Source organism: Bicyclus anynana, chromosome 25 (assembly GCF_947172395.1).
Source record: "Bicyclus anynana chromosome 25, ilBicAnyn1.1, whole genome shotgun sequence".
In the NCBI taxonomy this organism is placed as follows: Eukaryota; Metazoa; Arthropoda; class Insecta; order Lepidoptera; family Nymphalidae; genus Bicyclus; species Bicyclus anynana.
Window position 1 is genome coordinate 2,999,872 of NC_069107.1, and position 12,109 is coordinate 3,011,980.

Consider the following 12,109-nt stretch of genomic DNA (forward strand, 5'->3'; position numbering starts at 1 on the left):
CTCCTAACATGTTAGCCCGCTTCCATCTTAGACTCCATCATCACTTACCATCAGGTGTGATTGTAGTCAAGGGCTAACTTGTAAAGAATAAAAAAGTACTAATATTATAAAAAGTTACCTCTGTAACTAAAGTTAAATAGGTTGTGGTGTTGTAGGGGTTATATCTGGATCTACAAAACCGATTTTGAAAATTATTCTACCACTAAAAAGCCACGTTATTTGTGAGTGTCATAGGCTATATTTTATTCCTGTATTCTCACAGGAACACGAACTACAAGGGTGAAACTACAAGGGACGTCGGCTAGTATTGTATATTTTGCTTGCATTAGCATTAGTAGTATAATATCTATACTAAAATAAAAGCTGAAGAGTTTGTTTGTTTGTTTGCTTGAACGCGCTAATCTCAGAAAGTACTGGTCTGATTTAAAAAATCTTTCAGTATTAGATAGCCCATTTATCGAGAAAGGCTATAGGCTATATATTATTCCCGTATTCTTACGCGAACGGGAAGTAATAGTATTATAGAAATCCGGGGTTCACAGTTATCCTAAATATTTTAAAAAGCCTTAACAAATAGATAGAAGTGAAACAAAATATATTTTTTTTAATTACGGAACTCTAAAATAAAGAGCTAATGCAAACTTATCACGATAACGTTTGCGCAAAAATAAACTGTACTAAGAATGATCACCCCTTAAGGACGTCATAAAGGCTGTATAATTGTTAGTGCCTACACGCCGTACGGCGGTGCAACTTTGCAAACATCGAGAATGGTAAACAAGTAGCTGCATATAAAGTCCAGTCACACGGGTTGAAACAAATGTAGAGAGCTTATAAAAACGAATATTTTTTTTTTCTAATCTAAATTATCATGTATCATTGTACCCTTGTTTGTCCAGTTATTATTAGCCTGTGGGTTCAAACTCAAAACTCAACCTCAAAATTCAAGCATTAGCACCGTGTCAAGCATCAAGGAGACATAAATCAAGAGCGGGAGCAGCAGCAGAAAAAGCTGAAACCGGTAAGTGGCTCAAGTATGCCTCTCTGACAGAGTTTTACGTACCTTTCGCCGTGGAGACCTTTGGGCCATGAAGTCGCAGTGCCAAAAAATTTCACCGAATCATTTCACAGCGGCTAATTGCCTCGACTGATGACAGAAGGGCTGGCTGTCCAGCGCGGAAATGCCGCCAGTATTCTTGCCACCATTCCACGTGGGCATGATTTGTATAGTTATTAGGATAAGTTAGCTTGAGTTCCTTAAATATTCTTTCACAATAAATAAAAAAAAAAGTTTACAAGCACTTTTGAAGCTTTTTCAAGGAATTCCTTAATCCCACTGGTCACAAGTCCAGGGTTCTGCTCGGATTTTTTTCTCTCTGCCACACGATGGACCTGGCACCCGCACGGTGAATGTCATCATCATCATCACTATCAGCCGATGGACGTCTACTGCTGGACATAGGCCTCTTGCATGGACTTCCAAACAAAACGGTCTCGAGCCGCCAGCCGATAAATGGCGGTATAACCATTTCAATTAAACTAGACTTCAAAGTATCACAGACCGGAGTCGGGCAGCAGTTACACTGATGCGAGAAGTCTAGGACTGCGAATGACCAACCCGCATGGTCATCCTATAGGCATCAACCTTCTTGGAATCCATGTAATGCTAAAATATTCGTCTCCTACCTTTTTAATAATAATAATAATAAATTTCTTTATTTACGGCTACAAAGGCCCATTGGCTAGTTACATAAAATATGTTAGTAGATACACAATTACATTTACGAGAATAAAATAAATATATAAACAATCTCACCGCACCAATCAGAAATAAATTTCTGCAGGATCGGCGAGTCAGTCTTGCTTGCTAACATGTTCAAGATCTTATTGGAGCTCGCTCGCAGTCTTGCTAGGAGGGACGACTAGCTACTTTTTAAGTCGGTTAAAAATGCACAATAAATAGTATCATGTGAAGGGTCCTTCGAACGATCAGTACAGACAGAAAAAAACATTTGTCTTCCTGATGATAAAAACACAAAGCAAACGTTTGCTAACCCTCACATTATCTTGATCTTGGTTACGAAATGAAATAAATATTAAACGGGCACAAGGAGACAAAGACTTGTGTTACTCATTAAAACATTATTATGTACATACAAGTGATAACAGCTTTGTGATAACATTTCACACATAAGGGAATACTTGTTACATATTTGCAATGGTATTTTTTATTAGAACCAGAGCTTGCGGTAGCTAAGATGTATCCTGCTTTCTATTTCAAAGTCTCCATGGATTTTAGGGATCAAAGGTCTTGTTCTGTTCCAATGTCTCATTTATAATTGTACCTACTAAAATTAATTTAAATCGGTTTAGCTTTTTAGCAGTGAGAAGTTAAGAGACAGGCTTGCGCATGATTATAATATAAGCTTATACATATGTTTTCTGTGATATAGGTATGTACTAGTTGCAGCCATCTCATTCATTAATTATGAACCCATATTCGGCATACTGCTGAGCACGAGTCTCCTCTCAGAATGAAAGGGGTTAGGCCAATAGTCTACCACGCCAGCCCAATGCGGATTGGCAGACATCACACACGTAGCGTATTAAGAAAATTCTCAGGTATGCAGGTTTCCTCACGAAGTTTTCCTTCACCGTTTGGTCTGCGGCCTGCAGTTATGTTCATTTTAAGAAATTTAATATCTCAATCTAATATACCATCATCTAATATATAAATTTTTTAAATCAGACGAGTACCAAGTTGTTGAGTTAAATCATACAATCAAAGGAACAAAAAATAATCTTACTTTAGAAGTATAGATTTAATACTTATTGAATTAAATAAAAAAAAAATATTTAATATACAGATTAATCATTACGATTTTATTATAGTGCTGAAATTTTAATCGTTTCTCTATCGGTTTAGAAGAATAGATTTATAACTCATCAATTATATTTTTAAATAACATTTAGTATACCTACATAATATTTGCCTTCCTTACGATTTACATTGAAATTAAAAAAAAAGCCGTCAATCCCCACCACACGCACACAAGCGCGTCCATGCAAGAGTAACGTGTAAGACTCCTAGAACGGTACCGTCGGCAGCGACCTACCACAACATGCGCTGGTATGCGTGCGCGCATGAGTGCGTTACAGGACGGGTATTTTGAGACTGGTGTACCGACAGCAAAACAGTCAATGGATTATTTTATTAAAACAATACTACTACCTAAGACTAAATACACATTATCAGCAAACGCTAAATCGAAATAAGTACTTTATTTTAGAATTTAAACTATCGTGAGTGTTATTCATATTAATTGATTATGAAACAGGCCCTTAGTAATGAGCTAATTTTGTTGTTTGGATCGTGCCGCGATGCAAGAACCAGCTCATGACTAAGGGCCCCGTATGGGTTCTAAACTAGTCGGGCATACTCCGACATAATATCACGTGAGTTTTAGCCGTGTTTCATAATCAATTAATAAGTAGATTATTATTTATTATATCTGTACAAAATTATCTATACTAACATTATAAAGCTGAAGAGTTTGTTTATTTGTTTACTTGAACACGCTAATCTCAGGAACTACTGGTCCGATTTAAAAAAAACTTTCAGTGTTAGATAGCCCATTTATCGAGGAAGACTATAGGTACATATATATTATCCCCGTACTCCTACGGGAACAGGAACCACGCGGGTGAAGCCGCGCGGCGCCTGCTAGTAAAACATATTAATGAAGGATTTACTTGTTTGGACGCAGTAATAACCTTATACCGCCTAAGATTTTTCAAATTCAAATTCAAAATATATTTAAATTAGGCTTAGTTTACAAGCACTTTTAAGTCGAAAACTCAAAATTAAAATCACAAAGACAAAGAGGGTTCAAAAGCGCATCGGTCCAAAAAGAGACCACAATAAACTAAATTATTTTTTTTTACCGCCATTTTTAGTACATACCGATTAAGGTTTTGTTTGACTTTTAAAAATCTAAAAAAACACATCAAGGTTAGGTATAATCACTTACAATTGAAACACATTTTTACAAATCATCAGGTAATACTTACATTAAACTAGCGGACGCCCGCGACTTCATCCGCCTTTTGACCTCCTTAATTCGGCCCTGTCGCAAAATAACGCTAATCGCTAAAAACGTAGCGGACACCTAGTAACTATAAGCTACCTCCCTGCCAAATTTCATTTTTATTCGTCAAACGGTTTTCGAGGTTTCGTGATGAATGACCTTTCGCATTTATACATTACTAGCTGACGCCGCGCGGTTTCACCCGCGTGGTTACCGTTCCTGTAGGAATACGGGGATAATGTATAGCTTATAATCTTTTTCGATAAAATGGGCTACCTAACACTGAAAGAATTTTTCAAATCGGGCCAGTAGTTCCTGAGATTAAAGCGTTCAACCAACCAAACAAACAAACTCTTCAGCTTTATAATATTAGTATAGAAGATATGCCTATTTATTTATATTTGATGAATTCCTTAATTACAAATATATTTGGAAACAAACAAAAATTCATTTCATGAGAAGTAGGTATACAAAATATACAATACATAACAAAATGTATATTAACCTACCTGAAAATCATAATTTTAATAAAGTCACGTGCTGAGTTTTTTGCCGAATCTTGTCTCTCTCAATAAACTGTCTTCCCAACTTGTACTTTAGTCCAACGACCAATATAATTTTTCAAAAGGGTAAATGTTAAGCCTACCTTGACATGAACAGAAACTATTCGGTTTTATTTAATTTTAATGCACACAACTAGGTAATATAAAATTCAAAAATTAAGTAATTTTGTTTACGATTAATTGATTATGAAACACGCCTAAAACTCGTGATACAACGTCAGAGTAAGCCCGACTTGTTTCGAACCCATACCGGGCCCTTAGTCATGAGCTGGTGCAACGCGGCACGATCCAAACTGATTGCATATTTTTGTTTACGATTGCAAATTTACGAATCAAGCCTGTTCTGCTGACGGTACCAGAAGCATCCCGCGCCATTGACTTTCTTGGTGCCATTAACCGAATAACCCATTGCACAAAGAACTGACGGTTTTCAAGGTGAACACACACATCCACACGTGCATAAACACACGCCCCTCTCTCGCCATGTGATTCAAAATAACAACCGACAAACTTCCTTGCACATCCTTAAACTCTACATTAAGCAAATTTCAACTCTATTACAATGATAATAGAGGCAATTAATTTGATTGGCGCGGTAAATATAAATTGGGCGAGACGGGAAGGGTGCACCCACACATGGGTAACCAGACGTTGTGCACATGCAAGGTGCAGTCTGCACGCACACACGCAAAAGCTCTTTTGTATTACTTAAGCTTTTGAACACATAATACTTAAATGAGCTGCGATTTTTTTGCATCATATATAATAACTACATAAATGGTTTTATATTTTTTTAATATATATACAGGAAGAAAATTTTTTTAGTGCGGATATTTTTATATTTTGTACATAAACAAAATTTAATGATCACGTATTTTTTCTTTTTTTTTTTAACTCAAAAATAACAAAATTATCGTTAGCTAAAGTTATTTACTTTTGAACAGAATTTTAGGGTCACCCTATTGTGCGTTTATTTTATTTTCGTTTGATACCTAAAGAACGTCACCAGATCACTTTTAAGCTGAATATATCTTGTTTAGTAATAATATGTACATTATTTTGTTATTTTAGAGACATAAATTAAAAAAAAAAAATTACATAAAATGTATCGAACTGTTTGTAGATTTATATTCTATTAATGATACAGAACCACGAAAAAAAATATCCGCACTAAAGACCGAATCACCCTGTATATATATATATATATATATATACATATTTCATGTTAAATTGGGTATTTGACATTTTTTATTGTTGTAATAAAAGTAGAGCAATATTGTACAAAGTAATAGTGTATTTGCGATAATTACTTTCGAGGATATAGGAACATACTAATATCATCATCATCATTTTCGACGGCCTCCGTGGCGCAGTGGTATGCGCGGTGGATTTACTAGACGGAGGTCCTGGGTTCGATCCCCGGCTGGGCAGATTGAGATTTTCTTAATTTGTCCAGGTCTGGCTGGTGGGAGGCTTCGGCCGTGGCTAGTTACCACCCTACCGGCAAAGACGTACCGCCAAGCGATTTAGCGTTCCGGTACGATGCCGTGTAGAAACCGAAAGGGGTGTGGATGTTCATCCTCCTCCTAACAAGTTAGCCCGCTTCCATCTTAGACTGCATCATCACTTGTACCATCAGGTGAGATTGTAGTCAAGGGCTAACTTGTAAAGAATAAAAAAAAAAAAAAAACATTATCAACCCATATTCGGCTCACTCCTGAGCTCAAGTCTCCTCTCAGAATGTGAGAGGTTAGGCCAATAGTCCCAATGCGGATTGGCAGACTTAACACACGCAGAGAATTGAGAAAATTCTCTGGTATGCAGGTTTCCTCACGATGTTTTTCCTTCACCGTTTGAGACACGTGATATTTAAATTCTTAAAATGCACACAACTGAAAAGTTGTAGGTGAATGCCCTAGACCGGATTCGAACCCATACTCCACTGGGCTATCACGACGCATACTAATATTGTACAGAGGTAAAGTTTATGGTATGGGGGTATGAATCTACTGAACCGATTTTGAAAAATCTTTTATCACTAGAAAACCGCGTTATTTGTGAATGTCATTGGCTGTATTTTATCTCCTTATTTTCACGGGAACGGGAATTACGCGGGTGCAACCGCGGGGCGTAAGTAATATGATAATTACCTATGTTATATGTGAGTTTTTTATTTGTCATAATTAAAAATGTTACATTGAATGAAAGCGAATTCAAAATATAATATTCTTTATGTAAATACGTTAAAAGACTATTATTTTATTACTTTTGAAACTTTATTATCTCATAATATTAGAAACATCCCGACAATTATTATTTTCATATACCTATGAATTAATTAATTTACTTTATTTTCGTCTTAAGTTTCGTAAAAATAAATATATTCAAAACAAAGGTTATGTAGTCAAATATCCAATTAACTATTGACTGTCTACAGTATTTTTAGTACGGATAGCCACTTACCACCAGATAGTAAGCGTAATCCTGTCAATTACAAAGTAATCATCACTTATGGTAACATACAAAGAAAACTAAAAAGTAAAAACTACCTAGCGAATACCAGCTATTTGATCGTAGTTTAATTTTTCCGAGTTCATATAAATTATGTAAATTATCTTAAGGATAAAAATTGTCTGTAGAAACACACACATGCAAACTATAAAGGATATAATATATGTATTATACGCTTGTGTATTACACATATAGTAATTGTGTATGTAGGCGATTTGAGATATTAAAATATTATCTCCATTATGACCGTTTACTTCATGTTATATTGTAAAGAAATAACCGATTTATAAAGCGGAAAATACATCACATTCTTTTACTGTCATAGCCAGAGTATTGTCATTTTATAAAATACTCTCAGACACCCTAGTCAACTGCATCATTGGTCCAGTGGTTAGCTGCTTCAGCTACGGACAATGAGGTCCAGGGTTCGAATCCCGGGTCAACAAAAAAAAATAGATTATTGGGATTTTTCTTACAAGAAAAATCTTAATAGCAGCCTGGAGTTGGGAAATTAGCGGTGTTAGTACACCCCCGTGCCTCGGAGAGCACGTAAAGCAGTCGGTCCTGCGCCTGATCTCTCACCGGTCGTGTCGGTCTGCCGTCCCATGGGATTTCAAGAGTGTGGGAAGGGAGAGTGCACCTGTGCTTGGGCACACACTTGTACACTATAATATCACTAGTTACATATTTTATTTTATTAGAATATTTATCATACGACATAATGATATATTTATATATTAGTTTATTTTATGATATTTATAATTATTATATAATTTGTGTATTATGGTTTATGTATTAGTGTGTAGTTATTTGTATGTATGTATATGTACAATATTATTACGTACACACCACCTACAGTTGTCCTAATAAGTTCCTAAGCCTAAGGTTGCCTGGAAGAGATCGCTACTAAGCGATAAGGCCGCCTTTTGTATTCTACTTTTTCTTGTGTTTCTGTCTTGCTTGTTTTCTTTTATTTTTGTGGTGTACAAATAAAGTGTATTAAATAAATAAATAAATAAAATATCTCCTGCGTACATGGTTAATCTCACCATGGGATTAGCCGACGTGACCGAAAGTCGGTCGGGTGCATATTTTTTTTCTCTCATTTATTTATTAGTTCTTTTTTTTAATTTTTAACAATGTCAATATAAATATAAAATACAAAACACTATTAAAAATTTATACAAAATCAACCCTCCCGCTGCGGGACATTTAAGTGCCCAAGCAACCGGTGGTCAGGACTCCAGAGTGAGGAACCTCCTCACAATACGCGCCGTCTCAAGAATCACTGCCTTTTGTATCCGACTCTTGATCCAACAGTTAAGCGAAAGCTTCTTAAGGTGTTGGTCTTTTCGTTAAGCTTTTCGCTATAAAACCATTGACTGAAACAACTATCGGAACAATAATAGTTGACTCAACATTCCACATGGCGGTAAATTAAATTATTATAACATTTTTTGATATTTACGATTTTATCATATGAGGTTGATTGTAATATTTACTTAATGTCTATATCTAGGTAATGAGTGTATAACTTCTTTGTAAGCTACATTATTATCATAGGTCATAGCCCTAACGAAATCCCTAAAGTTTAATAAACTGTAGGGCAAACACCTTTTTATAGACCTTTCGTAATGCGAACAACCTGACCTAGCGCGTTTACCTCGAATTATCTGCGCAATGTAATGTTAGTCATACGTTTAATGACTACAGCCAGAGTTATATTATGAATTTCGGCCAATCAATATACTGATAAGACAAGCTAAGTACGGAAGAGATAATTCAGATTTTATTGCACATGTGTATAGTGTGCGGTCTATAAGTTTTAACCCATACATGACGTAGTATATTAAGTGGCGCGAGTTGCGTGTTGCGGCGTTTTGTGTTTGTGTTTTGAGTGGCGATCACCGGCGTCAACATTGTGCGGTGACTCCGTACAGAATGTATGAAAAATACAGGAAACAGGCCGATAACGCCGTTTTGTGGTTATGTGTGGATAACTTTTTTCTTCTGTATGCCTAGCATGTGACCAACGAGATATTAGTGAAGAGAAATGGACAATTGTCTGCCAATATAACCTATGACACAAATAACTTTCTAGTGGTAAAAGATTTTTCGAAATTGGTTCAGCAGATCCAGATATTACTCCCTACAACATTAAAAACTCTTTATAGTATAGTATCATCATCATCATCATCATCATCATCATTATCAACCCATATTCGGCTCATTGCTGAGCTCGCATCATTATCAACCCATAGTAATCATTGCTGAGCTCAGGTCTCCTCTCAGAAAGAGATGGGTTAGGCCAATAATCCGCCACGCTGGCTTAATGCGGATTGGCAGACTTTACACACACAGAAAATTAAGAAAATTCTCTGGTATGCAGGTTTCCTCACGATGTTTTCCTTCACCGTTTGAGACACGCGATATTTAATTTCTTAAAATGCACACAACTGAAAAGTTGGAGCTGCATGCCCCGGATTGAATTTGAACCCACAGCCTCCGTAATCGGAGGCAGAGGTCATATCCACTGGGTTATCACGGCTCTCCGTATAGAATATAGAAAGGCTATTTAGCATTATATTATACGCGAGTAAAACCTTGGGGCACTATACAAGAATGAAATGGTTTATTCTCAATTCGCTGTTCTTTAAATATATTAAGCACACAATGGGCGCGCAGCGTCCTGTGCGAATGACATAGCAGCAAACATCGTAATGCATCGCTAAGAGCTTTTACTTTTTATTTGTTTGCATCTTTAATGAGATGAAATCAGCGATGATCTGATGAACCCAACCGCTCACTCGGATTAGAACGCGTTCCCATTGTCGGACGATATTAAACCCTTAACATCCCATATATTATCATTATCATTTGAGCCGTTTGCGGTGGAAACACTAGGACCGTGGGGCCCGAGTACACGCTTTCTTTACAAAGAGATTGCAAAGCGTTTAATCGACACCTCCCGTGACCAAAAGGCTGGCCTATATTTAGGCCAAAGAATTAGTATTGCCATAGAACGTGGCAATACTGCCAGCCTTCTGGGCACTTTACCAATGATCGTCGATTCGGACGTATTCTACGACGCCTGAGTCTTCAGATATAATTTAGATTTAGTATATTTCCTTTTTAATTTTTATAATATGTAGTTATAGATATGTAGGTCCGTAGTTTTAATATTATTGTAAAACTTTATAAAATTTTATAAGATTATAAAATTTGAAATCCAAATCATTATCATCATTAACTTTCGGTACCCTAACTTGTCCTGTTTGCTCCAGGACATTCCGCGCAAAAATAGGGTACATAAGTCACATGAGGGCGCATGATCGAAGCCCGCGTGTGATGTGACAGAGTCTCCAGTCGCTGTTGCCGAATCGGCAAAGACGAGACACAGTGCATCCCACATATTATCATTATCATCATTAACTACTGATGCCGATGGACGCACGTGCATGGACTTTCAAACAAAGCGGTCTCGAACCGCCAGCATCCAGTGGCTCCCTACAACCCACTTGATGTACTCAGTCCACACAGATGATGATAATGATGTCACCTTTTTAAAGGCTTTCACTAAAAACCAGCTCCTGCAACTTTATAAAGAGACCTTTAGTTTGTTAGTGCGCTTTTCTTTTTCTTATCTATACTAATATTATAAAGCTGAAGATTTGTTTGATTGAACGCGCTAATCTCAGGAACTACTAGTCCGATTTGTCATTCAACATTCTTCAAGTGTCAGATAGCCCATTTATCGAGGAAGGCTAAAGGCTATATATTATCCCCGTATCCCTACGGGAACGTGAACCATGTGGGTGTAACCGCGCGGCGTCGGCTAGTTTATTATAAAAGCCTAGTTTTAAGTTTTTACTGACCAAATAAAAATTTATTTTTATTTTTCTTTCTTTCTTACACAGTGGTGGGTCGACCAACACTGCGCTATCCGGTGCAGGGTCGCCATTCCAGCACATTGGGTTCCCAACGTCCATCAGCTCTTCGAACCATGTGGCCTGCCCATTGCCACTTCAGCTAAGCGACTCGCTGAGCTATATCAGTGACTTTGGTTCGTCTGCGGATCTCCTCATTTCTGATTTATTATATTACGAATTATTGGAACAAAATATCTTTGATATTAATAACTTGATAGTTACGAATATGCTTGTGTATTATTGCGTCACTACCAACAACATACCTTGAAATTATAACACACTACATTATCAATGTTCTTCCGGTTGTTAGCCCTTGACGTGAGGACAATGGGCACAGACTGCGTGCATTGGCTTTACATAAGAGGCGTTGGGTCGGCGCAAGGGCGGCCGGGCATTGCTCTGTAGACCTGAGCATTGGTAGACAAGGCTGTGACGTCACGATACTCTGTACAAGGAAAACGAAACCTATGCATGTACGATATATATGTAAGATCAAGTGGAAACTTTTGGCATGGTGCTTGACAAAAGAAGGCTCGTTGTTCCAGTAGTTAACGTATGTGGCTCAGAATCACGATGTGGTCGTCACGGTTTAGGTACAAAAGAGGAATTAGATCGGAGTATGATCGCTCATTTCTCTGTAGACTTGGGCATTACGAAACCTATGCATGTAAGATATATATGTAAGATCAAGTGGAAACTTTTGGCATGGTGCTTGACAAAAGTATCCTCTTTGGACCAGTGGTTTGCCTATGTGGCTATGAAATACGAGGCAGTATGTTTAGGTACACAAGAGGCGTTAGGTTAGGTAAGACCGACCATAGCTCTAACAACCTGGGCATTAGTAGACAAGGCAAGTGACGTCACGATATTCTGTACAAAGAAAACGAAACCTACGCATACTGTATAAGATCAAGTGGAAACTTTTGGCTAGGTGCTTGACAAAAGCATCTTCAATAGTCGAGTGGTACTTATGTGGCTCCGAATTACGAGGTCTTAGGTTTAGGTACATGTGAGGCGT

At 37.2% G+C, this 12,109-nt stretch overlaps 1 long non-coding RNA gene across 1 annotated transcript; it reads left to right on the top strand.

Moving 5' to 3' along the window:
- The first annotated feature begins 809 nt into the window (after positions 1 to 809).
- Positions 810 to 11,316, top strand: LOC128199476 (uncharacterized). Its single transcript, XR_008252114.1, has 2 exons — positions 810 to 1,021; positions 11,080 to 11,316. It is a non-coding gene; the product is annotated as an uncharacterized LOC128199476 (long non-coding RNA).
- The last annotated feature ends 793 nt before the right edge of the window (positions 11,317 to 12,109 follow it).